This window comes from Anomalospiza imberbis, chromosome 2 (assembly GCF_031753505.1).
Source record: "Anomalospiza imberbis isolate Cuckoo-Finch-1a 21T00152 chromosome 2, ASM3175350v1, whole genome shotgun sequence".
NCBI classification, from domain to species: Eukaryota; Metazoa; Chordata; class Aves; order Passeriformes; family Viduidae; genus Anomalospiza; species Anomalospiza imberbis.
The window spans coordinates 21,261,778-21,286,670 of NC_089682.1; the positions used below are offsets into that span (position 1 = coordinate 21,261,778).

Genomic DNA, 24,893 nt, shown 5'->3' on the forward strand with positions numbered 1-24,893 from the left:
TTGGGCATACAACTCAGGACATCTGAGTGATCCAAGCTGCCATAAAATATGAAAGAGGCCCATGCAAATAGACACAGTAAGGTCATGATTCTCTCATGGGGCACAGACACATTGCAAAAATGACTGCCTTCCCAACTGCTGTCACTTTGGGACACTCAATTGAAACCAGATTCATGGCTACTTACCAAAATTTTAGAGCCAAAAATAGTTGACTAAATCAATCTGAAAGTTGGGAACAAATGTTTTGAGACAGAGCAATCTCAATTAGTTTTAACTCTTTTAGTGTCAATAAACTGGAAAAATATATAATCAGTCTTTAAAAGTAGCTAGAAAACAGATTTACTCCCCCTCTTTAAAGAATCTCCTGTTGTTCATTGTTGTTTTGTGAAGTAGTAGCTGTGATCAGAGCTTTGTAGATAAGTTTTAAGATGCAGTGAAAATTAGTGTCATGGATTCATAGAAACCATCTACAAGGCATTTGTCTGATACTTTATGTAATTTGTTGACAGGAACATTATGAAAGTCCTAGAAGAAAGTGGTCCAACAGCAGGCAAGGAACGTTTTTCATTCTGGATTGGAGACCAGTATGGGGGAGTGCTTCAAAGACTTCTTAGAAGTCTGGTTGAAGCTTAAAATGAAAAATATGCTCTGCTGCTCCTTGCTGCTGGTGGAAAAAAAAAAAAAAAAGAGAAAAGTTTCAGTAGTATCATATATTCTTAAAATAAAAACTTGTTCCCTTGACAATTCCAAGCATCATTTATAACACATTCCTTCTGACTGCACTGAGGATGTTTGTCTGATAAGAATATTCCATAAATTAAAAATATATATGATACTTAAGTACACACACAAGAAAAAAAACCTCCAAAAAACTTAGATTTTCCTACTGATGTAATAAAGTTTAAAAAAATTCCAGGAAAGGTAAAAAAAAAGTAAAAAATATTGGTAACTATTATAACTGTCATCTTGCCCATATGGAAAGGATATATTTCTAGGAAAATAAAACAAGTTTTAAAACTAACATAATGAATTCACCCATTTGCTATTAGCTTGAAGACTAAATACTAAGCTGGCTTGTAAAACAGAAAGGGTGTCTTAATGCAAAGAGATATTAATATAATATTTAATATGTTTAATATATTTTACTGTGTTTTAAAATAGATTTTGTCATTAAAAAGGGCAATGGGAGCATGAAGATAGACTTGATAGTTTGTTGGAATAGCAAAGTCTTATGTCTAAGTAAATTGTTTCTGCTTATATATTATACTATGATACCATTTCTTTCAGCCATTTTATGCTTCATTTTCTTTCAGTTTTTGTGTTGAACTCCCTGAAGATTCACAGAAAATCATTACACATTTTGAAAACTGAACTTGAACCTGGGATATAATTATTCCTCGTTAAAGGTGAAGAAGTCATTAATGCATTAGCTGTCTTTTGATTTCACATGGTATTATAGTTTAGCTACCTAGCTCTTGTATATGCTCACTTCAAAACAATTTTTTTTCAGGAGTTCAGTCTTGAGAAATAGGATCACCTGATGAAATAAAATATTCCCGAGAATCCCCTTGTTTTAACCAATTTATAAATGGAGGAACTGTGGAACCTTCCATTCTGAGGAGGCTGTAATCTGACCTTAAGACTCCTCCCATGGGACGCCTGATAAAACCCCACAGCCCTTGGTGTGCTCTCCCTCTGCTCTCAGCCCTGGGCTCTCTGGGCTTTTTCCAGGCTCCTGGGCCTCTGCACCCCCTGCTTCCCCCCGGCATGGGGTGGGGTGGGGAGGGGGATAAATGGACTCCCCTGCTAAACAACACAGACCTGTCTTGTCTGTTTTCCCTATCGCCGTTGTTGCCTCCCTGGATCACGATCTTCGCTGTAGCTACACACTGCTACAATGGAAGTGTTCCTGCAACTTGGAATTATGAGAACAAGAAAATTTCTTTCTGTGAGATATATTGAAATTATGGCTTTACATCACGAGTTGGGCATAGTTAGTGTTTGCCTCACTGGATTTTAGCTTAGCAGCTGAGGTGTTTCAATGAGCAAGGCTGCACTGGGCGCTCATAACTGATATAGATGTTGAATTTAAAAAATTGCCAGTGGTATACAAGTTATCTGCAACACTCTGCTCTCATTCCCTATAGCCGTTCTTAAATGTTCACAGTTGTGAAGTCTGACACAGTTTTACAGTCATAAGAGAGAGTTTCCTAATTCTACAGATGGTCCTGATCCAAAGAAGACCATAGCCTGTGACTTGAGGTTGGGATACATCTGTCTAATTCCAGATGCTTGCAATGAGATTCATGTAAGTCATTGGGATGAGGTAAATCCAACCCTGCAAATGCCTCTTTCATTCTGTTGACTGTAAAGACTGTCTAATATAAATTGCATCAGCGATGAATGTTTACTTTTCATTGCTACTGAGTTCGGTATATTTTCATTAAGGACAAACGTCTGCTACAAATGTCCCCATGTTTGTTTTCTGCAAAACAATGGAAAATTTCATGTGCAATATAAGTTCATTTGATGTGGGTGTCCTATAAGCTATGACCAAACAAAAATGAATGGTCTCATCAGAATGATAACTTTCTTGTAGGGACAAATTATCTTTTTTTTTTTTTTTCTTGCTAGTGTATAGTGGAAGTAATCTTGCAAAGGTCAATAGAGGGAAACAGCTGATACTAATTCTATAGTGCCAAAAGTCTATGATTTCTCAAATAGTCTGCTTTTGGCAAACTATTGCTACAACTGTATACATTTACTATATATGGAAATTCTGAACTTTTGTTAATCATGTATTAGTTTAATTTAAAGTTACATTATTTATACCATTTTTCCCTAGGTCTTCAGAGGATTTAAAGTCTAATTCACATTGTTCTCAGTGCCTTTGAGGGTCTAGTATTTGATTGATATATTTAATTTTTACCATAATTTCCTTCAGCCATCAAATTCACTAGTCAATCAATAGATAAGTCACCATGTGCCTATTTTGTTTATATAGATATGGAACTCTGAAAAACAAAGGGAATTGCATTCTAGTGTTACAAAACCCAATTAAGGAAAAGGAAAATTAGAATCAGGTTATTTCCTTTTCTATATTCCTCCCAAATTATTGCCTCTGGTGTGATTGTTACAACCACATTAAAAATACAGTTAAAATGGAATATAACCCAAATCCTCTCTATTTATAATTTGCTTTTAGGAAATGAGATTTTGAGAAAATGGATACAGTCCAATCAAGAGAATCAGAAAACCTGTATCTTAGTTTTAAGAAATTTTAGAAAATATAGCAATATTAGGAAACTGGTAAAAATTGGCAGTTGCATGGATGGTTCAGAATCTGAAATAGTTTAGGATAAACAACAATTAATACTAGCTACTGCATGTAAATGTTATATTATGAAAATAAAGGCTGTATTTCAGAATGCTTTCAAGTCTAAAAAAACCCTTAGCTATACAGACATCTTCCAAGAGAAGAAGACAATGCAGGGTGTGTCAATGAAGAGTGATGGACAAGAACATACATCTGCAAACCACAGACGCCACAGTACAACCCAGCCATGAATGAATTTATCCAGCTGGCAGAAAGCAAAAGTTCAAATCAAGACCAAAAGTGCCAAACAAAATTATTTTGTTTCAAGTACATAGTTCCAGACCTGAAGCTGTCCCCAAACTCTTCCCAGATGTCCTAACCTTAGTCAAATATTTCATTGTGGAGTCATGCTGTGAGTGCTCTCTGGCGTGTTTATTTGAGGCTCCAGGAGGAAAGATGAATTCCAGCAGCCTGGAAGTGTACAACTGAAGAGGCAGATGAGGCACTGATCTGCTCCAGGACTTTCTAGTTTAGATTTTACTGAAACAAATACAAGTTTAAAGCTAATAATACTTCAGGATACATTCATGCTGAACATATTTCCAAAAGTATTTAAAATACATTACTCCCATCCATTTAAATTACATTATTCTTGTAAGGAGACAACCACTGAGTGAGTTATTAAATACTTATGTCTCTGGTACATATATAGTCCAAATACCCCACACAGTAACACAAAAATAAGTGTTAAAATACATTTCATCTATACTTTCATCACTCATCTGTACCTGATCCAAAGAGTGGCAGATTCTTCCCAGTGAGGACTAGTCATTAAACCAGTGCAGCACATCCTTCAAATAAATAAGCACGCCTTATTTCAGGCAGTCCTCCTGCAACTCCTTTATGATGATCATATTTAAGTAAGATTAAAATTTTTCCAGTGCAAATACATTCTGTCTAAAATTTTACCCAATTTACAAACTTTTAATAAAACAATGCTTTCAATGCTTTACTCTTAATAAGGAGGACAGAGGAAAGGATCTCAAATTTAATATGTTGTTTTTAATTGATATGTTTATATATTTGTTTATATATATATCTCAGAAATAGTCTGTATTAAGTATTTCTATAACATCTATCCCAGTTGCTGTTTTGGCTGGCCATGTGGAACGCTGTGTGCTGTTACTAGAAATTATGTTCTGAGCATGCTCCCTTTCTCCACTGTGCAAGGAATATGCACAAAAGCAAAGTAGTGACTAATTTATAGAAATATCTGCAGGTTTTCAGTGAGATCCAGACTTCTAGGTCCTCAGAAATGTTTGGACTGAATTACAGTTAATAATTTGGCGTTGTTTTTTTTCCCCACAGTGAACTGTCCAAATAAAGAGGGCTTTTTTCATATAGAAGTAGATCTCAAGGTTTTTAGAAGGAAATTGAAGGATAAGCTAAGAAAGACTGAGTATCTTGTTTGGCTAATCCACAGAACTTCAGAAGCTTCATCAGAAAGCCTTTGCTATTTGTTTAATGCAACACCTGCATTCAAAATTTTTTTTAAAAATATATTCCCAAATATAGAGTTATGAACTATTAAAAGTATTGTCAAGGATAACATATTATCTTGTATTCTCAAGATTGAGATACATCGAGAAATTAACCTGAATCTGAATGTCTATCCATACACGTAGGTATTGCTACTCTAAGTTTGGGGGGAAAAAAGTACAATTCCTGATATTTAACGCAGTGGGAAAACTTGTTCTTTTTCAAAATAGATAGGTTTTCTTCTGTTGTGGGCAAAGAAAACTAACACAATGATTACAAGTAGTGATGGCTTGAGATTTTAAAAGCAGCCACTACCATTGGGGTAGGGAATGTCAACCAATCACTGCATGCATGTCAAATGGCACTGGTCTTACATGGCAGTGAGGTTTGCCAAACACCAATGTTTTGGCATTAAACTAAAGAGGGAAAACTGTGCAGAGATGGTGGACTGCATTGTTGCTAACTAGAAACTTAAAAGACATCTGAGATTTCAGCAAGTCTTTTGACACTGTCTCTCACAACGTCCTCATAAGCAAACTCAGGAAGTATGGAATGGATGAGTGGATAATAAGGTGGATTGAGAATTGACTGATCAGCAGATCCCTGTGGGTCCTGGTGGACAACAAGCTGTCCATGAGCCAGAAGTGTGCCCTGATGGCCAGGAAGGTCAATGGGATCCCGGGGGGCATTAGGAAGAGCATTGCCAGCAGGGAGGTGATCCTGCCCCTCTGCTCAGCCCTGGTGAGGCCAGTGTGTGGAGTGCTGTGTCCAGTTCTGGGCTCCTGAGGCAAGGGAGACATGGAGCTCCTTGTACTGGTCCAGTGGAGGGAAACAAAAATGACTGGGGGACTGGACCATCTCTCTTATGAGGAAAACCTGAGCGACCTGTGCCTCTACTGCCTTGACAAGACATGACTGAGATGGAACCTCATCAATGTCTATAAGTATCTGAAGGAAGGGTGTCAAGAGGATGGAGCCAGGCTCTGCTCGGTGATGCCAATATTGGTGGTGCCAGTCTTGTCCAAGCAGTAGGACAAGAGGCAATGGGCAGAAACTGATGCACCTGAACATAAGGAACTTCTTTCTTGTGCAGGCAGCTGAGCACTGGAACAGGTTGCCCAGAGAGGGTGTGGATTCTCCCTTGCTGGAGATATTGAAGAACCACCTGGGTGTAATCCTGTGCTCTGGGATGACCTTGCTTGATCCGAAAGGTTGGACCAGATGACCCACTGTGGTCCTTTCCAACATGACCCGTTCTGTGATTCTGTGAGACCCTAGGAGATTCAAGCAGCTACAGTATTCATTCTTTACTGAGCTGGAGACACCTGTCGGGGTGGGGTGGAGTGGGGTGCTTTGAGGAGGATTTCTAAACTGGTGTAAATAGGAGTGTTTCCAGAGTTCTGGGTCTCAGTGGACTTATAAATGCATTTTGACTGTCTGCCATGGTCAGGCCATGGTGTGTCCCACTTCCCTTGGCACTCTTTTGTAAGAAGACCTGAGGGTAAAGGCTTGTGTTTATGGGGTGGTTCTGTGTTAGATCCTAGTCTGAACAGCCCTGTGCAAAGACAACAAAATAACCATGACTAGGAGCTAACTTCCTGTAATTGGGGCTGAGTTATCAATACTAACCTTTATTTAAAGGAATTAAGAACTTTTTAAAGGCCCCTACTAGGCTGGGAACCTGATGTAATGATGTAACCATACACCTGACAGTCAGTGGGTTCCAGGTTCTGAGCTGGGCTTTGATGCTCATGGCATCTTCAGTCTTGGGCAAGTTTTTTCGGTGTTTTGTGCTTGCAGAAAGGAATAATGATGTTCCTCCTCCTCCTCCTCCTCCTCCTCTTCACAGAGAGGTTATGCAAATTCATTAGTAACTGTTTGTGAAGGGCTTTGAAGTAGAAAATCACTCCATAATTGCTAAGTATTATTTAATAGCTCTTTTATAGTAGGCATTTCCTTCTGAATTGCCCTGTTTGATGTTTCATTAAAATGACATCATGCTCACTTGCAAATTACAGTGGTAGGTCATGTGCTTGTCAGTATAATGAAGCATGAAGAATATAGACCTGCCTCCCCCTAAATAAATTCATTTGCAAAAATTATCACTGCTGAGGCCAGACTGCAGTTCTCTACTTTCTCACATCCATGACCCTAGTCATATACTAGTTCTTTATTTTTATTGATTATTATAACATAAATTTGAAAGTGCTCTTTCCATCATACCATCCAGAAATTTTTTCTGTCATAGATGAAATATTGGTCTATTTGTGATCTATAAGTTAAATGTCAGAGGTTAAAACAGGACTATCATTTGCTGTAATTGCGGTCTTAGCAAGACCAACAAAAAAAATAAGGAGAAAACCACAAGAAAATAAAAATAAAGTTGTCCTACTTGGCTTTGTTTTTGAGAAAGAAAAATCTTTTTGTCCTTATGCTGTAATTTTATGAAGGTGAGCATGGGAGTGCTGTGCAGGGACCAACTCAGATTTCTGCTCCAGTGTATTTCCTGTTTTGGATGCTCAGGCTGTGTCTGAACTGCTGAATGAGAGAGCTGAGGCTTATTCCCCACATACATCCCATCCAGGAAGCTGTTTCTCCATGCACCTTCAGGTCTTCATCTGAAAAAGCACCTATATTGGTAGGCAGGACTCAGGCCTGGGCTTGTTGTGAAGTTACTTGCTGCCAGGATGAATGTTTGGGAGCTGGGACTTCAGAAAACACCTGTGGCAAGCACAAACACCATTTATCCCACAGCTAGAAATAGAACTCCAGTGGCACAGTGAAACAGACAGACCTTTCTGGATTTTAGAGAGAAATAAGATTTTCTTCTAAACTACCATCATGGCACTGCTATTTTAATTTATTATTTATTTCAGGATATTCAACCTTAACTAGCAGTTTACAAAAGTGGATATTGTTTTTAGCTCATTTGTCTGCAAAACATCATATTCTAGGATAATAACAGAATTGGCTATTATGAAGTGAAACCACTTATTGGACTCATAAAAATTGTAATTTGGCATGTTACTTTATTACTCTTCGGAATGATTTTTGGCTTATGAGTAGAAAGCATCTTCAAGTAATTTCTTTACAAACATGGATTTCTATCAATAGCTACAAAACTAGAACATCTTTCAGGAGAAATATACAGTAATAAAACATGGGCTGTTCCATACTTTTCCTAGATTTTTATATTGTTTCAGTATAAGGATTATTTTGGGACAAAGAATAACCATCAATGTCTGCATTCTCAATTAAAAGGAACATAACAGGGAAATAATTCTACTTTGTATGAAAAGGCACATACTAAGGACCTGCATTCCCCAAATGAAAATTGATATTCAGGAGAGATAGCAAAACTTAATGTTCTGGAGAGCAGAACATGCTGTTAAATGTCTATGGCACCAGTGCAGTGGGAAAATGTCTGGATATGCTATTTGCCAAATAACTGTTATTTGTGAAGGAGTAGCTCCAAAGTCATATCCTACTGCTTTGGCACACTGAATGATCCAATAAATGAAGACAGACGCTGAACCTGGCCTTGATGTATCCAGTGTAATTAAGGAAGAGATCTTAAAGAACATTTTCCTAGTAAATTAAAAAATATTTTTTTTTTAACTTTTAATGTTGCAGTGTATCATTCTTGGTATCCCCAGCTAGTCTAGTTTTTTGTGGGGTTGTTTTTTTGTGTTTTTTAAATGGAATACTACTGAAAACTGTAGAAAAATTGATGAAACAGTGAAGCTGAAAAACCTGAAAGTGAAATTTTTGTTTGATTTCCTGAGCTCTAAAAATGAAAGTTGGATGAACATAAAAACAATAAAAATATTAACATAATAGATTCACATAATCATTCACATTCAGTTGCTACAATTAACTTTTGCTCCCTCAAATCACAAAGGTGAGTTGTATATTACCCTCTTAGCATGGCAGGGAAACAACAGCACAATGAAAGAGAAAGAAGCAGCTCTGAGTGTTCAAATTAAAACTTTGCATCCTTAGATGCTTCAGTTTGGCTGACCAATTTTCTTTCTCAGAGAAAAAGAGTCTTTCACATATAACTCCTGTTTGGAAATGAGCTCCCTTCCTGCGACTCATCTCCTCCACAGCCAAAGAGAACACTCTCTCTCTGCAGGCTGCTGGCAGTGATGACATCCAGAGCCCTCACAAGCCTGAGGCTTCATTTGTCTGTCAGAAATAGGAATGCACCAGATAAATCAGTCCTACAGCCCTAGTTTTCCTGTGTTACTAAATTAATTATAAATGTGAAATCTTTTAATTTAGAAAATGCAAATGAAAATTTCATGTGTACCCTGTTTAGAGTTTGCAATTTGTTTGGCACATGATTCTTCCTGTATAAAATAAAGATAAAAGCTCTATTTGCACAATAATGTGCCTTACCTAGTCTTCACATAGCAAGAGAGATTATGTCTTTATTTCTGTGCAAGTTTCTTGCACATTTTCTTTCTGAATAGCTGTTGCAGAATAATTCTTGAGAATACCGGTATTCACTCTTTTAAAGTTTGTTTGTTATGGATATTAGAATACAAAGTCTGATTTGCATCTTAATGAAATGCCCATATTCTACATAGCCTCCAGCCCATCATTTATTAGAAATTATATTCCAGGTCACACTCAGTTTAAAAATTAATTGAAAAGAAATTAGTCCCACAAGGATATAGCTGTGAACTGTAATTTTGAGTGGCAACAGGATAAAAGACTGTGGATTTGATCATGTCACTTTTAAATGCATTTCATATATGTAAAATTTTTAAACTTTCCACAAACATGCTTTTAAAGTGATCTTGGCAGACACCTATTAATCTGTGTAATTCAGGAGCACTATAGGAAAAAAAAAATAGGAATTACTTTCAGATACTTGTCACTATTATTTCATTAAAAATATACCTGCCATTCTGAAAAAAGCAAAATCATCCCAAACTCCAACCCAACTAAAAAACCACCAAACACAAACTTTCTCCTGTTTTATAACTGAAATGATTTGCTAGACTTACAGTCTTTCAAAGATCTGAGAAGTCATGGCAGTGAATCTATGATACGTGATACATCTACAGTATTCCTAATGATACAGGAGACTGAACAACCAGAAAGACATCAATATATAACAAGATTACATGAAGAGAACCAAAAATTTCCAGTGTGCAGTTTGTGGTTCATCAATAGAATGCAAATGCTGATTTGTGACAAACAACTTGAATGGGCAGAATCTGAAGGAAATTGCTGTGTTGAATTGGGCCTTACTGAACCATCAGGGTCCCTTTGCCAGTTTTGACTCAGGTGTTGGAAATATGGGGAAAGGATGTGATTTCAGGTGTGGGTTAACACTTTGAAGTTAATAAATACTTTCTTTCAAAAAAATTAAAAAGGTTCAAATCCATTCCAATCAATTTCTCTCATGAATAACTGTTTTGAAACATCAACAGCTTGCAAAATTAATACAAATGTAGAAACATATTATTACTTATCCAGAAGCTGGAATTAAAATACAAACCCCTCCCCATGCTCACAACCAGGTGATGACACTTTGTTCTGCATTACTGATTCACTTCTGCTAAAGTGATGATCCATCCAAGTGATACTTTGGCCTTCTAAATTTATCATTTGGGGAAAGAGAATAGGAACTAAATGTGTTACTCTAAGGCTTCTTTTTCTGTCTTTCAAAGGTGAGGTCACTAAGGTGAAGAACAGAAAAATCAGTAACTCCTTAGAAGAGTTACAAACACAGTACTTGAACTCTCTTTTAAGAGTTTTGTCCTGTTGCTGTGCTTTGTCATACATCTCTTTCTGCAACAGAATCTGCATTAAAATATCTCCAATCCAGGACTGAGGACATCTCAAGGATTCTCCAGTAGTCTGATGGTTTAGGGAGGGAGACCTGCTTTAACTGAACAAGTGCAGTGAAGAGTCAGGGTGATGTATTCAAAAGTCAGTTTTGACATTGACCTTTAATTGCAATTAGGTTTTTCTTTTAGGGACACTGGCAGGACTGATGGAGGGAAAGTTTTTCTCATTTCAACTTTAAGAATCTACAATGTGAGCACCTAGAAAAATGAACTTAAATGAAGTTGACAGTGAAGTAGTACATAGGTGAGTATTTTACACTAAGACATAAGTATTCTTTCTGGAAGCTCTCAGCCAATGGCTAGAGAGAGTTTTACAGAAAAAGTTAATTAAAACATAGCACAATTAATCATCTTTCCACAGTCTGTTTTCCTGAGACTAACAGATGTATTAAGCAATAGGTGTTGATGTAAAAATCTGCCAAGCTAAATTTCCTAAATAGGATGTATATGTACAATGAGTAAATGTTTGAAATGTTTAAAACACTATTTGGCTTTCTGGGGTAATAATCTTCCTTTAAAAACTGAAAGGGACTCATCAGGACTGCTAAGTCCAACTCTTGTCCCTGCACATGACAAGAACATGTGCCTTTGCACGTGACAAGAATCACACTGTGTACCTGAGTACATTGTATGAACACTTCTTGAACTCTGTCAGCTTGGTTCTGTGACCATTTCTCTTGGCAGCCTGTTCCAGTGCTCAACCACATGCTGTATGAAAACTTTTTCTTGATATCCAACCTAAACCTCCCCTGACTCAGCTTCAGGTCATTTTCTTAAGTCCTGCCATTGGTCACCAGAGTGATGAGATTGGTACCTGCCCCTTCATTTCCCCTTGTGAGGATGTTGAAGACCTCAATGAGGTCTCCCATCAGTCTCCTCTTCTCCCAGCTGAACAGACCAAGTGACCTCAGCAGCTCCTCAGGAAATAAAGATCAGAAAATTAAATCAGGAAAAAAAAAATGAGGCTGTCAAAACCTTGGACAGAAAATGGATGACTGAATTACACAGTGGCTTTCTATTATGAAAAGTTTTGGAAAAGAAAACAAAGAGTCCTATGCAGACAAATCACAGAATGTGCCACTTCCACAGCCATCTGCTATAAGAATATGACTGTCCAGCTGTGCTATATTGTAAGAAGTGAGAAAAATGACTACTCAGACAGGACCTGCAAAGGGGAAAAAAATCCCTTGACAAGCCTGTAATCTTGTTTCACACCTCCCTCACCATAGGGGTTTTCTGTTCCACCATACCATTTATTAAACTCTCATCCCAGGCCAAACCTAAGCTGCAAAGTGTGGTGATTTGTGGAAAGCAAACCTAAGTTGCAGTTATCACAAGACACAAGGGAAAACAGATTATATAATGGACTGCAAGCAAAGACTTTTTCCTAATTCTGAAGTTTATCACAGCTTTTGGAATTAAAGCACTTAAAAACATAAATGCTGATTTTCAAGACAGTAAAAATGACAGTGTCAAAATATCTGTGCTTAGACAGAATCCCAGTAATTCTTATATTGTAATTGTTTATGGTTACTCTTTTTACCCTCATTTGCAACTCCAGTGCTTTGTTAACAAAGTGAATAGACTAATATCTCTAAGAGCGCCAGCATCACAGGGGCTATCATTGGAAGTGGCCTCATACATCAGACCTATTTACAGTTCATTAAAATCAGAAAGATAACACTTCTTAGGCTTGATATCACTGAAGTGCAGAATATGTGAATAAACCTTACATAAACCTTACTTTCCAGGACCCTTGCAAGAGGTAATTCAATAATATTAAAGGTAAAAAAAAAAAAAAAAAAAGAACAGGATCATTCATTTTTGACTGAAAAGCACACAAATAGTTAAAAGACACTTTTGTAGAAAATCATTATCAATAAAAATGTAACCCGTGAGAATAAAAAACAATTCTTTTTTAAGATCTACACCACATCAAGAAAGGAAATTGCTGGAAGCTGCTGAATCAACCTCCTGTCAGCACCTCTGAGGCTTTCTGTTAAAACTTTGCTTTTCCTGTCAAATTCAAATGAAAAAAAAAAAAGGAAAAAACCCATAAACCAAACCAACAGACAAAAAAAACCCCAAAACAAAACTCTTCAAGCATTGGTATTAAACTTTGAGTAAGGTTACCTAGAGAGGAGAGTTTAATTCAGTGGCCATCAGGAGCTGCAGGTCAAGTTCCACAGGACTCCTAATTGACCAGGCATCTTCCAAAGAGTGCACATGGTAAGAAAATGAGAGAAGTAGAAAAGGGTCATAAGCAGAATAGAGAAGGTCACCAAAGGGTTAATCTCACCAGCAAGAAAAGTTTGTAAGCAATTTATAGTGCTGGAACTTTTCATTTTATTATGCTGCTTTGGGAACAGTGTGATTATTTGCTCTAATGTTATGTGCAAAGGCAGTATTAGATATAAGTAGTAGGTCGAAACATTCTGAGAGAGCTGTATATCACCATAAAGCTGAGTACTCTGTTAATAAATATGGGGGATCCATGCTTGCTGAATAGGAACAATGTAATTGTGGCAGTCATCCAAGAGCAAATGAAAAGATTGGAATATGGTTTTTAAGGGCTTACATTTGAAATACTTGGTTTCCAGCTCTCTGTTAGACAAAAGGGAGAGAGAACTGGAGAAGGCCACCCCGGAGAAACCTCTGGCTGGTCCAATTCTTGCAATATTCCTAAATCTTGATATTTCAATGAAAAAGGTGCGGGGTGATTTGCAGTGCACACATATTTTCCCAGTAGCTCTAAGTGCTATATCTCATTGGATTTTGTAGCTTTGATGAATGTGTCTCAGCTCATTGTTGAGAAGAAATGCACACATGTTGTCTGATACAATGGCTCAGTTGAGAAGCAGTCCCTTGCCGCATTTCAGTGACTTGGTTTCTTTAGACCACATGAGCATGTCCTTAGAGCAGTAATTAATACCTCACAGGTAAAAGCATTTGTGCGTTTTACTTCAAAGTGTTCATTTTAGACTTAGATATGAAAGAACTGGCATTTAGTATTGAATTCACAGGGAATATGTGGGTTTAGGCACTCAGATTTCTAAAGAGGAAAAAAGCTGTGAATACAGTCCTTTTGCCTGCTTCCTTCTCTAAGAAGTCTGGGAACCTGATCTCACAGACGACGACTTGTTTGGTTTCCCTTTGGCTGCAGAAGCCACATTTCTGTTCAGCGTAAAACCGGACATGAAGAGGGAAGGTTGGTGCATGCCCAGGTTGTGCCCCATATGGAAACAGGAGGTAATTGGGGGATATTCCAGCTCAGAGCCAGGAATTCAGAAGTGCCGCTATCCCTGCTAGTATAGGCGTAGTCTCTGAGAATGAAAAGCACCATTGTTTCTTCTCAGACTTTTGGCAGAGTGCAGTGAATGTGGCTGAATACTCTTCCCCCACCACATAAAAGAAAGACAAAATTCCTAAGAAGTGGTATTGGACAAATTCTGGAAAGTGAGTGACTGACTACAGCAAAGCCAGGCAAATTCATAGTTCAGTAAACATGTAAAAAACAGAAAAATGACAATGACCCACTCCTTTCACTTCAGCTGAAGTGTACAAATCATGTGGAAACTTCAGAACTGTTAGTCGTGCCAAAAAAAAGCATCACTGTGTTGTAAAATCATTATCTAAAGTAGCAATTGCTTTCTAATTTGGATGTTGTATATCAGAGGCTTGACTTCTTTAAAAAAGCAAAGAAAAGTCAAAAATAGACATCTATATAATGCTAATTTAAAAAGAAAATGAAAATCCATGATAAAATGTTTTCAAATTTTTAAAAATTATGTCTTTGCTTTCATTCATCAGTTTCCAAGATTTTTTATAAAAATCTGAAGGCAAAATTCAAATGATATTGAGAAACCACCTAATAGGTAGCTGTACTTTATGTTGTGAACAAACATGAGCCAGCAAGAATGTAAATGTGCATCATTGTATTCTTTTGATGCTGAATCCCAGGACTTTCAATCTGTGTAGTCTTTCTTTTAAATAAGATTTGCTTCCCTTGCCATATGTTCACTGTTAATATATGGCTTCACTTGTCATGATTTTGAATCTGAGCTAAAGTGTCAGAAGCAATAAGAGTATTTTGACTGAAATCAGATCAAATCTGGAGATATAATTTTGGCAATTTTATGTAAAGAAAATTGACAGGTGACCACTGTTGCAAGAGAAAAATGCACAACTCACACAATTTAGATCAAATAAGTAGCAAAGATTTTTATGAAATATTAATGTCATGTAATTAGCCAGCAAATCCAAAATGATATATTCAGGATCAATATCAGGAATTGAACAGATAAATCATGATACTCGGGTCTTACCAAAGGTTACTAAACAGTTACACATTTCTGAACACTCTCCTGTAACTAATCCCCACAGCACACATAAACTTGACCACAGGGACATGAATTCCCCAGCAGTACCTATATTATCTATACGAAAGATCCCCAAAAGCAGTCTTTTACATCAAAGACCCCATTTGAGATAAGCTTTATAAATTTCTTAGGCCCCATCTTAACCATAGTTACTGTTTTGACTTCATTTACTTCATCTGAAAAACTATACCAGAATTCCACAGTTTTCATGCTTAAAAACATTGTTCTGATTTTCAGCCTGTCTGTATTTAAAGTGAGTCATAAGATTTTTCTTCTGGGATAGTGTTGTTCTTTAGTATAGACAGATGTTCTGGTGCCCTCTCTCACCACACAGAGAGGAATAGCAATCTGTGTTGCAAAATTAATTCTAGAAATGGGGAGGGAAGAGGACCTCTAGGGGCTGTTCTGCTCCAGCCTCTGATGGAAACTGGGACAATTGTACTAGGGCGGGTGGCATTTTGTCTGTATAGCTTATCTTTGAATACCTCACAGGAAGGGGCTCAAGACCAAGAATGGCTCAGCCTTGGGGTTACCTGCTGGCCTCATCAATCCAGCTCTTTTACCTGTAACACAGAGCCCTGTTCTCTGGAGGCTACACAAATGCAGCGTCCTCCGAAAATGCTGGTGATGAAGCATATTATAGAGAACACTTACATTTTGTGTAGTATGAAGTGCCCTGTGGTAAGTCTTCACATAATTTCATCCTGCTGAAAGGATTTTGAAGAAACTTCCATACAATATCAGCTGTAAAGAATACTGAATATAAATAATTTGTCCTGATAGTGCAGAAGTGACTTTCAGTCAGATTACATGCATTTTTCTATTTGATAGATGTTCACAATATTCTTAGTAGGTAGATGCCTTCTGATTCACTGCCAGAATATCTACTGAGCAAGTTTTTGTATTCTTTCCTGTCTTACACTAGACATGCATCTTTGGGATTAAATATTCCCTAGTGTTGATATTAACTTCCTGAGGGGACAGATGTTCTAAGTTTAGGATTGTATTTACTTGCAAGGGCAACATTCAACAGGCACAGCACATGAAAATTTCCTGAATCATCATGTCTCAGCCAGAAACAAAGAATTCTCTTCCTGAGTCAAGGTTTCAAGAATTCTTTGTTCCAGCATAAAATTAACTTGCAAGTGCAGGCTCTGTAAGTCCAATTTGTAGAGGAGGGAGGAGAGGATAGAACAAACCATTATTTCAGTATAATCCCTATCCTGTTTAGATGTTCAAAAAATCTAGGTTAAAATATAAGTAGGAGTAAATATCCATTAAGAGAAAGTAAAGGAAAACAAGCCAGCAAGTAACCACTCTACTACATGAAATAGCATAAATTGCTTCATTCCATTTTATGTTTATATCACAAAGACAATGCCTTTCCCATTGTCTTAAGTGTCCCATATTCTTGTCCCATATTGAAATTCCTCATCACAGTCAGAAAAACTACCATTGACTTGCCAATAGCAGACCATGTGAAAAGACAGGACAGCATTTTTAATATTTTTCTTGGTGTACTGAAGTGTTCTATTGTCCTATATTATCATTCAGAAGTGGTAGAAAAGCCTCCCATAAAACATAACTATCAATGTTTTCCAAGCAGAAAAGAAATGCAACTAATAAACAAGATTCTGTGGATTTGATTTGTTTGCTGACTTTTTGATGATGCAGCAGCACAGTTTTGAAAGTCCAAACGGAAGCCTGCAGCCACATAAAATGGCTCTGGTTTACACTTCTTATGTCTTTGCTCTCTGTCTATCCAGCTCTCATTCAGATGTTGTATTTCCATGCTCTAAGGCAACTCTGAGTAAAAAGTCAGTGTTGTGAATTCTAGACTCATTTTTCTGACACACAACGAATTGCCAGCAATGGTGTAGCAAAGCATATGCTGAAGCCATTTGGGGGCAAGTAGCAGCAGCTCTCAAAAACCTCTCTCTTGTGGCCTATGGTCACATTGTGTTTGAAAGATTTCTTTCTTTCCCTCAAGTGTACCAGATGGACTTTTTGCACATTATTTCTCAAGTTCTGTTGCAAAACATTCCTGTTCAACTGCAGCAATATATTGTTCCACTGGCAATAGTGATCTGGACATTAGCTAGTTGTATTGTCTTTGGCAGGAATTAGTCTCAAACACTATCCTGTGTTTGAGTGACCTATGCTCCCCCTAGTATCTCAGGATGTTGTAGCCAGGCACATTGTATCCTTAAAACACATAATAAATGTGTTTTGTTGCAGGGCTTGTGTCACAGAAACAGACCTTCTCCCTCTATTACATGAATTTCCAGATATCTGGAAAATGAAAAATTACTTTTTTTTCCCCTGAGCTTTGCAGTCAGTGATCTCTGAACTTACCTGACAAAATTGACACAGGAATCAGGTCTGTTTTTTTCTTGGGGAGTTTGAAGGCGGGTGGATTGGGGAAGGGATGGTCATATTTTTCTGGCAATTACCAAGTGTCCTTGTGTATAGTCTGACTAACATAATTCCATTCTGCATTTAATAATGCAGCTCTATAACAATACTCTGGTTCTATTGGGATTTGGGTATTTTTCTTGAAAGTTCATAATTTCTTTGTGCTATTTAGTCACTTATGTCTATCCTGTTCTCCACACTTGGATATGGCCATCTTCATCAGTTCGGTGAGTATCTTGAGATTTCAGCAGAGCTGCTCAGGCCACTCTGAGAATCTCTAGCCCTCTTACACCCAAATAATTTCTTGAAGAGAGAATTTTCTGAGCATTAAAATATGGTATTGTTTCATTTCAATCTGTGAAACCTTTTGACCAGAAGACATTTTCATCCCAGCAGAAGAGGAAAAGCTGCTCTAAAGATACTGAGTGCAAACAACAAAGGTAACTGCTATCCTCATTGCACACTAACTGCTTCAAAGTGGCGTTTTGCACCAATCTGACTGATTTGATTACCCTGAGTGCCTCTCCTTGCATTAGCTCACATGAGCCTTTCTCCATAATTATGACCATTCTTGATTTACTTCACTGCATTCCCAGGTCCAGGAGTGTTTCTTAACAGTTTGGGGAGTAAGTCTGTAATTACTTGATAAACTGTATATTTGCTACATGTTCAAAAGTGAATGTGAAGAGATCTTTCTTTTGTGTGTTTTCCCTTTTCTCTGTTGTAATGAAAAGGACATACCAGTTTCTTTCAGCTGAAGAAGCAGCCTTCAGATTGGCAGGTATTTGAAGTACAGATTGAAAACCATAGCAGGTTATGGTAGTGCAGCAGAACCCTGATATTTTCTGGACCTCAGGAAAAAAAAACTGTAAGGGGTGACACTTTTAAAAAGAATACTTATCTATTCCTATAATATGGGAAGAAATGTGCCTATGGCAAAAGGTGAAATGCTAAATAACATGGCCTCATTAAAAAAAAAATCATAACTGTCCATCATAACTGTCACTCATTTGCCTCGGTAGTGAATATTACTTCTCACTTCAGTGACCCACACTGGCAGTAAGAGCAATCTCATCTCCCCTCTTTGTATCTGGCAGCAAGCATAAGAAGCCTTCCTAATTTTATTTTATTTTCATCTCGAAATGCTAAGCCTTGGAATTTGTCCCTGCATGAATTATATTATGTGGAAATACACTGAGTAAGGCACTGGCATTTCCACGGCTGTTCTGTGCTTTGCCTCACTGTTCCCCTAGGATGATGCTTCATCTCTCCTTAATGGCATCTGATTGCAGATGTGCTATCAAAATGTAGCTCTTTCTTCCAGCATTATGCACCCCAAAGTCCAAGCTTAATATTCAGTAGTATTTTGTAAGATGGCAAGCGCAGTAGTTGACATTTGGAGCCTGTGGATCACTTACAGATATGCCAGACTTCTTACTTTGGGAAACATCTGCTGCCTGGGGAACTGATACCTTACACCTGGGTTTGCAGCAGGATGAAATGGACTTCCTATATAATGTGTCTATGCTTGGAATTGTGCAAATTTCTGTTCTTATTTTGATTGACCCATATAAAAGGGGGAGTGGCGCTTCAAGACTGCATTTGACATTTCCTTCTCTCTCTTCCTACTGAGATCAACTGTAAACCTGCCTTTGTCTTCTACTGACACAGAGTTAAGTGCAGGCTATGATTTTCTGAGGATTCTCTTTATATGCTTATGTGCCAGAGAGAAAACGTGAATTTACCTCCCAATTTAAAAGATATTTCAGAAAATATTTCTTCCAAGTAGCTCCACAAGACATCATAATCACATATTTGTTCATCTAGAAGAAAAAACCTCAGTCCCAATGTTGGTGTGAAGACTTCTTACATTAAGCAGAGAATTGCTTCATTTCCCCAAGTAACTGGCTTCTCCCATCCTACCCATGCACTGTGCATATACACCCAAGGCTCACTCAGCACTCAGGTGCTTGGAGCGGCATTACAGCAGCCTCCTGTTAAAGTGGTGAGCTCTACAAGGGACTATTTCCTCCTAGAGAAGTTGTACTGTGCAAGAAACCTAATGTCAACACAAGATAGTTTAAATATATATCATATTCCTATAAATATATCTGTATTTCTTTAGAATTTCGATTTTTTTTTTCCTGTTAAAAGTTCATTCACCCAGGAAGCATTTCAGTCTTATTTGGAAATAAAGAATCACACACTTTCTCCTTCTATTAAGGAGGTCAACTGTAGTGAAATCTGAACTGAGTAGGATCCATTCCCTTTCAGTCATAAAAAAATAACAGTGAAAGTCATCAAGAAGTAGAAGGTGGAGGAGGCCTCTATAGGGAAATGTGTTCAACTGCATATTCCTAAAAGCATTTCAAAATGGCAGGACCAGAAAGGGTTAGCTAAGCTATTAATCTCAGTTCAAAGAACATGCAAGTAAATTCCCTGGTGCACAGAGAACTAGATTGAATCCTTATGAACATGCTGACCTGTTGGATCTGAACATTATAGTGCAAACACAAAAAATGAAAAATAGTAGAAAAAGAAGAAGAATAAGTATATTATCTTTCTATATAGCAGTAGCCTATTTCCAGCTGAACAAATCATATCTTTCTTTTTCATTTTTCTTTTTCATTTTTCTTTTTCATTTTTCTTTTTTTTCCCTCTAAAATAAAGATAATATAAGGGGTTTAATTTTCCCTTTTTAGTTTTCTATTGCCAGTTATATTTTTCGATTTTGTTGAAAAACTTTACTCTCTGTCTCCAGGAACAAGCAATAAGTTTCAGGAAAATTTGCTAGTTATTTTCCTGGACAATCATTCTTCTTATACAGAAGCTGTCTGTACGTAGGTGGTCAGATTAATATCTCACTATAAGTGCAATAGACTGGAAACAAAACAGTATAAGGAAAATACAGTACCAACCTAGAAAACTTGGCTTTTTCTTTTTTAAAAATTAATTTATTGGGTCAAATATAGATAAATTTATTTATCACTCAGACCCACCAACATGTCAGACATGAATACCTTTCCTGCATATTTTAAGTAGAAACGGGTCACAGTCTTTCAGAGGCAGAAGAAGTAATACTTGGTCATGTCAACACCTCTGCAGATATAGCCAAGAATCATATTTTGTAAAACAATGTGAAATAACATTAGTTTAACATAACAGAAGATAAGTAGAAGTGTATGTGACAGAAAATGTAAGAAGATTTTTTGTAGGACAAAATAAATATATATTGTGATTTACATGCTAATTTTCATTAATTGAAATTAAAGGCAGTTTTACAATATCTTAAACTTCAGAAATTACAGCTAAAAATATTGGATATTTGTATTCACTCTAACAAAAAATTAATTTCTACCATAAGGCAGGGAATCACAGAATCACAGAGTTGAAAGGAAGCCAAAACGATCATCAGGGTCCAGCTCCTGGCCGTTCACAGGGCCATCCCCAAAAGTCACACCATGTGCCCAAGAGCATTGTCCAAACACTTCTTGAACTCTGTCAGGCTTGGTGCTGTGACCACTTCCCTGAGGAGCCTGTTCCAGTGCCCAACCACTCTCTGGGTGAAGAACCTTTTCTAATATCCAACCTCCCCTAATATCTAAACCTCCCCTGGCAGAATTTCAGGTGATTCCGTCAGGCCCTGTCACTGATCACCACACAGAGGAGATCAGTGCCTGCCCATCCTCTTCCCCTCACAAGGAAGTTGAAACTGCAATGAGGTTTCCCTTCAGTCTCCTCTTCCTCAGGCTGAACAGACCAAGTGACCTCAGCTGCTCCTCATAAAGTTTCCTCTCAAGACCCTTCACAGCTTCTCCTTTGGACACTCTACAGTACTTTAATATCTTACTTACTTTGTGGCATCCAAAACTGCCCCCAGCACTCGAGGTGAGGCCACCCTGGTGCAGAGCAGAGCAGGACAATCCCCTCCCTTGCCCAGCTGGCCATGCTGTGCCTGATGCGCCCCAGGGTTGGCCCTCCTGGCTGCCAGGGCACTGCTGACTCGTTCAACTTGCCATTGATCAGGACCCCCAGGTCCCTTTCTGTGGCACTGTTTTCCAGAATATCATTCCCCAGTCCATCCATACATCCAAGGTTGCCCCACCCGAACTGCAGAATTGGTACTTTCTCTTGTTTAATTTCATATGGTTGGTGAAAGGTGAGTCTATAAAAGACACAGAATCAAGATATCTAACAAAAAATATTCAACTTCTTAACAGCTGCTTCCAGGATCAAAGTTGAGTTAATTATAACTACAGTTATAACTCCAGAATGGCAACAAGTCCAAACATCCTTGTCACAATATGCAGTAAAACAATTAAATTCATAGTGTACCTTAGTTTATAGTTTCTAATTTTTGTTTTTTTTTCATATGAGGAGAGATTGAAAGCACTTGAGATTGTTCAGCCTGGGCCCTGTGAGAATCCTATTCTTTCCTTTATCTGACTAGATCTGAGTAGATAGCCTGTAGTGGTAATCTAAATTATCTATAATTAAAATCTAAGATACAATTTTTGTTTGTTTTGATGATTTTTGAGCAGCCTGAAAGACATATAGGCACAATCAGCTGTCTAAAATTCAAGATTTCCCTTTGTTACTCTTTCTCTGAACTGCAGAATATTTTATTTCTTTACAGTGAGGGTTGATCGATAACCCATTTGAAACTGTACAATGGATAAGTCATACTGACTGAAAAATACAGCAAACTAATTTTAATATATTAGTTCAAATAATTAATTCTAATAAACTTGAGGTGATCCTGCTCCTCTACTCAGCCCTAGTGAGGCTACATCTGGAGTACTTTGTCCAGTAGCCTTGATTGCAGTGCTATTAAACAAAGTTGATGGTCCTGAGGTGTGTGGGGAAGAAGAGTAACAGGGTGAAGACTCTGCATTTCAGGAAAACAGATTTTGGCTTTTTCACAAAAATGATTGGTGACATTCAGATAGATATCACCTCTCAAACGCTAAGGAGCTTGGGATAGACAGAAGGCCTTCAAGGACACCATTGTCCTACTGCAAGGATGGTCTGTCTTTGTGCTTGGGAAGAAAAGTGTGATATTTATAGCTTGACCTAGTTATCTGTCCTACTTTGGTCTCTTTATTGACAGAGCAACCTCATTTGTGCTTCAGATGTATTAATTTAGGGCAACATGAGCCTAATTTTATTTATAGTAATGTGGACTTGGGTAATGTTTTACTGAGATGACCAAGGATCTCACTAAAGATCTAAAATTAAACCATACAGAAGAATAGGCTATTTTATCAGTTTTGAATCCCATGAAAGCAGGGAAATCTGTGACCAAAATGTACTTTGTATTGACATTAAATAGGAAACAAGATAATTTCAGTCAATAAGTATATTTATTGTCCTGGGTGGTTTTTTGCTGATTTATTCTTTTGGTTTTGTATTTTCTTGTATTTTCCCCCTGTTCTCTACTGTGAAAATCCTATTTTTTATAAATACTATAAGGAAATTAATTTTAATCATCTCTTCTCAACCCATATCAGGAGACTAGCTTGGCTGGGATAGCTAGAGCCTTGATGCAGAAAGGCAGCACATGGGCTGGAAGCTGGAACAGACTGCACAGAAGGAATCTATAAATATTTCCCAGGCATATAGAAGTGATGTCAGGAAAGCTGAAGATCCACTGGGGTTGAGCAGAAAGGTTCAAATAGACAAAGCTGTGAGCAGCCTGGTCTGACCCCAGAACTGCCCCTGTATGGATATTCTGAGTTCAGTTAGAGAGAAAAGAAGAGAGATTCTAGTAAGCTAAGCTTGGGAAAAGTCCAAAAGGAATGCAAAACATTTATTACCTCTCCTTCTGTTTATATTGTTTATAGATATGTTCTATCACTGTGTGCTATTCATAGTGCACCAATGGTGCAAAAAGTTTTCACTTTGAGACCAATCATATTTCACCTTAGTGATTCTAGTTATAAAAGAGGAACACTACTTGTTAATAAAGTTCTTTCTTGCCTTCTGATCTTAGAGCTATATTCATTCCTGTCCTGCGTCAACAGCAACACCCCTGGTTTTGGCAAGAGGTTGGACTGAAGATATTCTGAGGTCTCTTCCAGCCTCAGCTATTCCCTTCTGCACTGAAAGAGGCACTGGCCTGCATTATTTTGATCAGCTTGATAAGTTTTACCTACCTTTGGCATCTGCTAGATTTCTATCCATGATTTGGTGCCATTGAGTCAGAGCACAGATTTACCTACATCTCTCCAGAGTCAACAGAAAATATTGGAGGTAACCATATGATGCAGAAAATAAGAAAAGTTTTCCATACTATGTACAAGATGACACTTAAGAGACTTAAAGACTTCTCAAGTAAACAATATAAAACTAAATTTAGCTATTGTTCTGTTGTCTTTTCATCTTAGATTGCATTCTTGAAATGCTATCATGTTTTCTTTCAGTAAATCTAATTTTAAAATTCACAGCCAGCATAGCAGTGCAAACTAATATAAAGCAAAATGTATTATATCTTCTCTGAATACAAAAAGGCCCCACTGGACCTTTGTTACAGCTATAACAAGATCAAGCCAACTTCATCTTGTCACAGGGTCATAAGTCTGAGATATTCTAATAGAGAAAGCTAAATTTTTTTGCAAGTTTTATTTTTCCACAGTGATTTTAAATATTTTCTTAAAACAATTATTTCCACTCCTCTCATCTGTAACTTATTATTCTGCTTCATGCATGATGAGAAGACAGAAAGACTGTTTTTCTTTTTTTCTTTTTGTCACTTTTTCTCTTCTTTCCTTCTGCTTCCTCCTGTTATTTCTAGTCCATAGCCTTTCCCCCCCCAGTTCCTTGTCTTTGTCTCTTTATCCATTAAATAGAAAAAAAGTCATCCTTCCATATATATGCACTCCTTACACTCCCTCCTTTGCATTGTCAGTGTCATGGTAATCTAAGGAGCACAGGCATAGTAACTGTGCATGAAAAGTGCTTTGCAAAGCTGTGAAATGGTGAAGCAGAGATAGTATGTTAAATGTGTCGCCTGGGTTGAAACTGAATGATCATTTTTTTTATTTTAAACTATTGCAAATGAAGCACCTCCATTAGAGAATTTTAGATATATCCAGCCAAAACTAATGTATTACTCATGTCTTCCACCACAGAATTATGCAGGTTTCAAAAGAAACTTTAAGAAATTGCAAAAGGGTAAAAAGAGTGAAAGAGATATGAAATATTGTGTCACAGACAATACAATTTTTATTTTGCAGTTGAATTCTGAATTTAAACTTTTTCCAATGAGTGACGAAGCAGGCTTAGTCTAGAAAACTATATGTCAACACAGGCACAGACACTTAGGATCTGTACTAAGTATTTAGTGTTTCTTTCTCTTGGAAATATCAATTGCATGTATTG

The 24,893-nt window shown here is 37.4% G+C and overlaps 1 long non-coding RNA gene across 1 annotated transcript; it reads left to right on the top strand.

The window, feature by feature from the left end:
• Positions 1-2,118: 2,118 nt before the first annotated feature.
• On the top strand, positions 2,119-3,724 carry LOC137465808 (uncharacterized). Its single transcript, XR_010994840.1, has 2 exons — positions 2,119-2,326; positions 3,439-3,724. It is a non-coding gene; the product is annotated as an uncharacterized lncRNA (long non-coding RNA).
• The last annotated feature ends 21,169 nt before the right edge of the window (positions 3,725-24,893 follow it).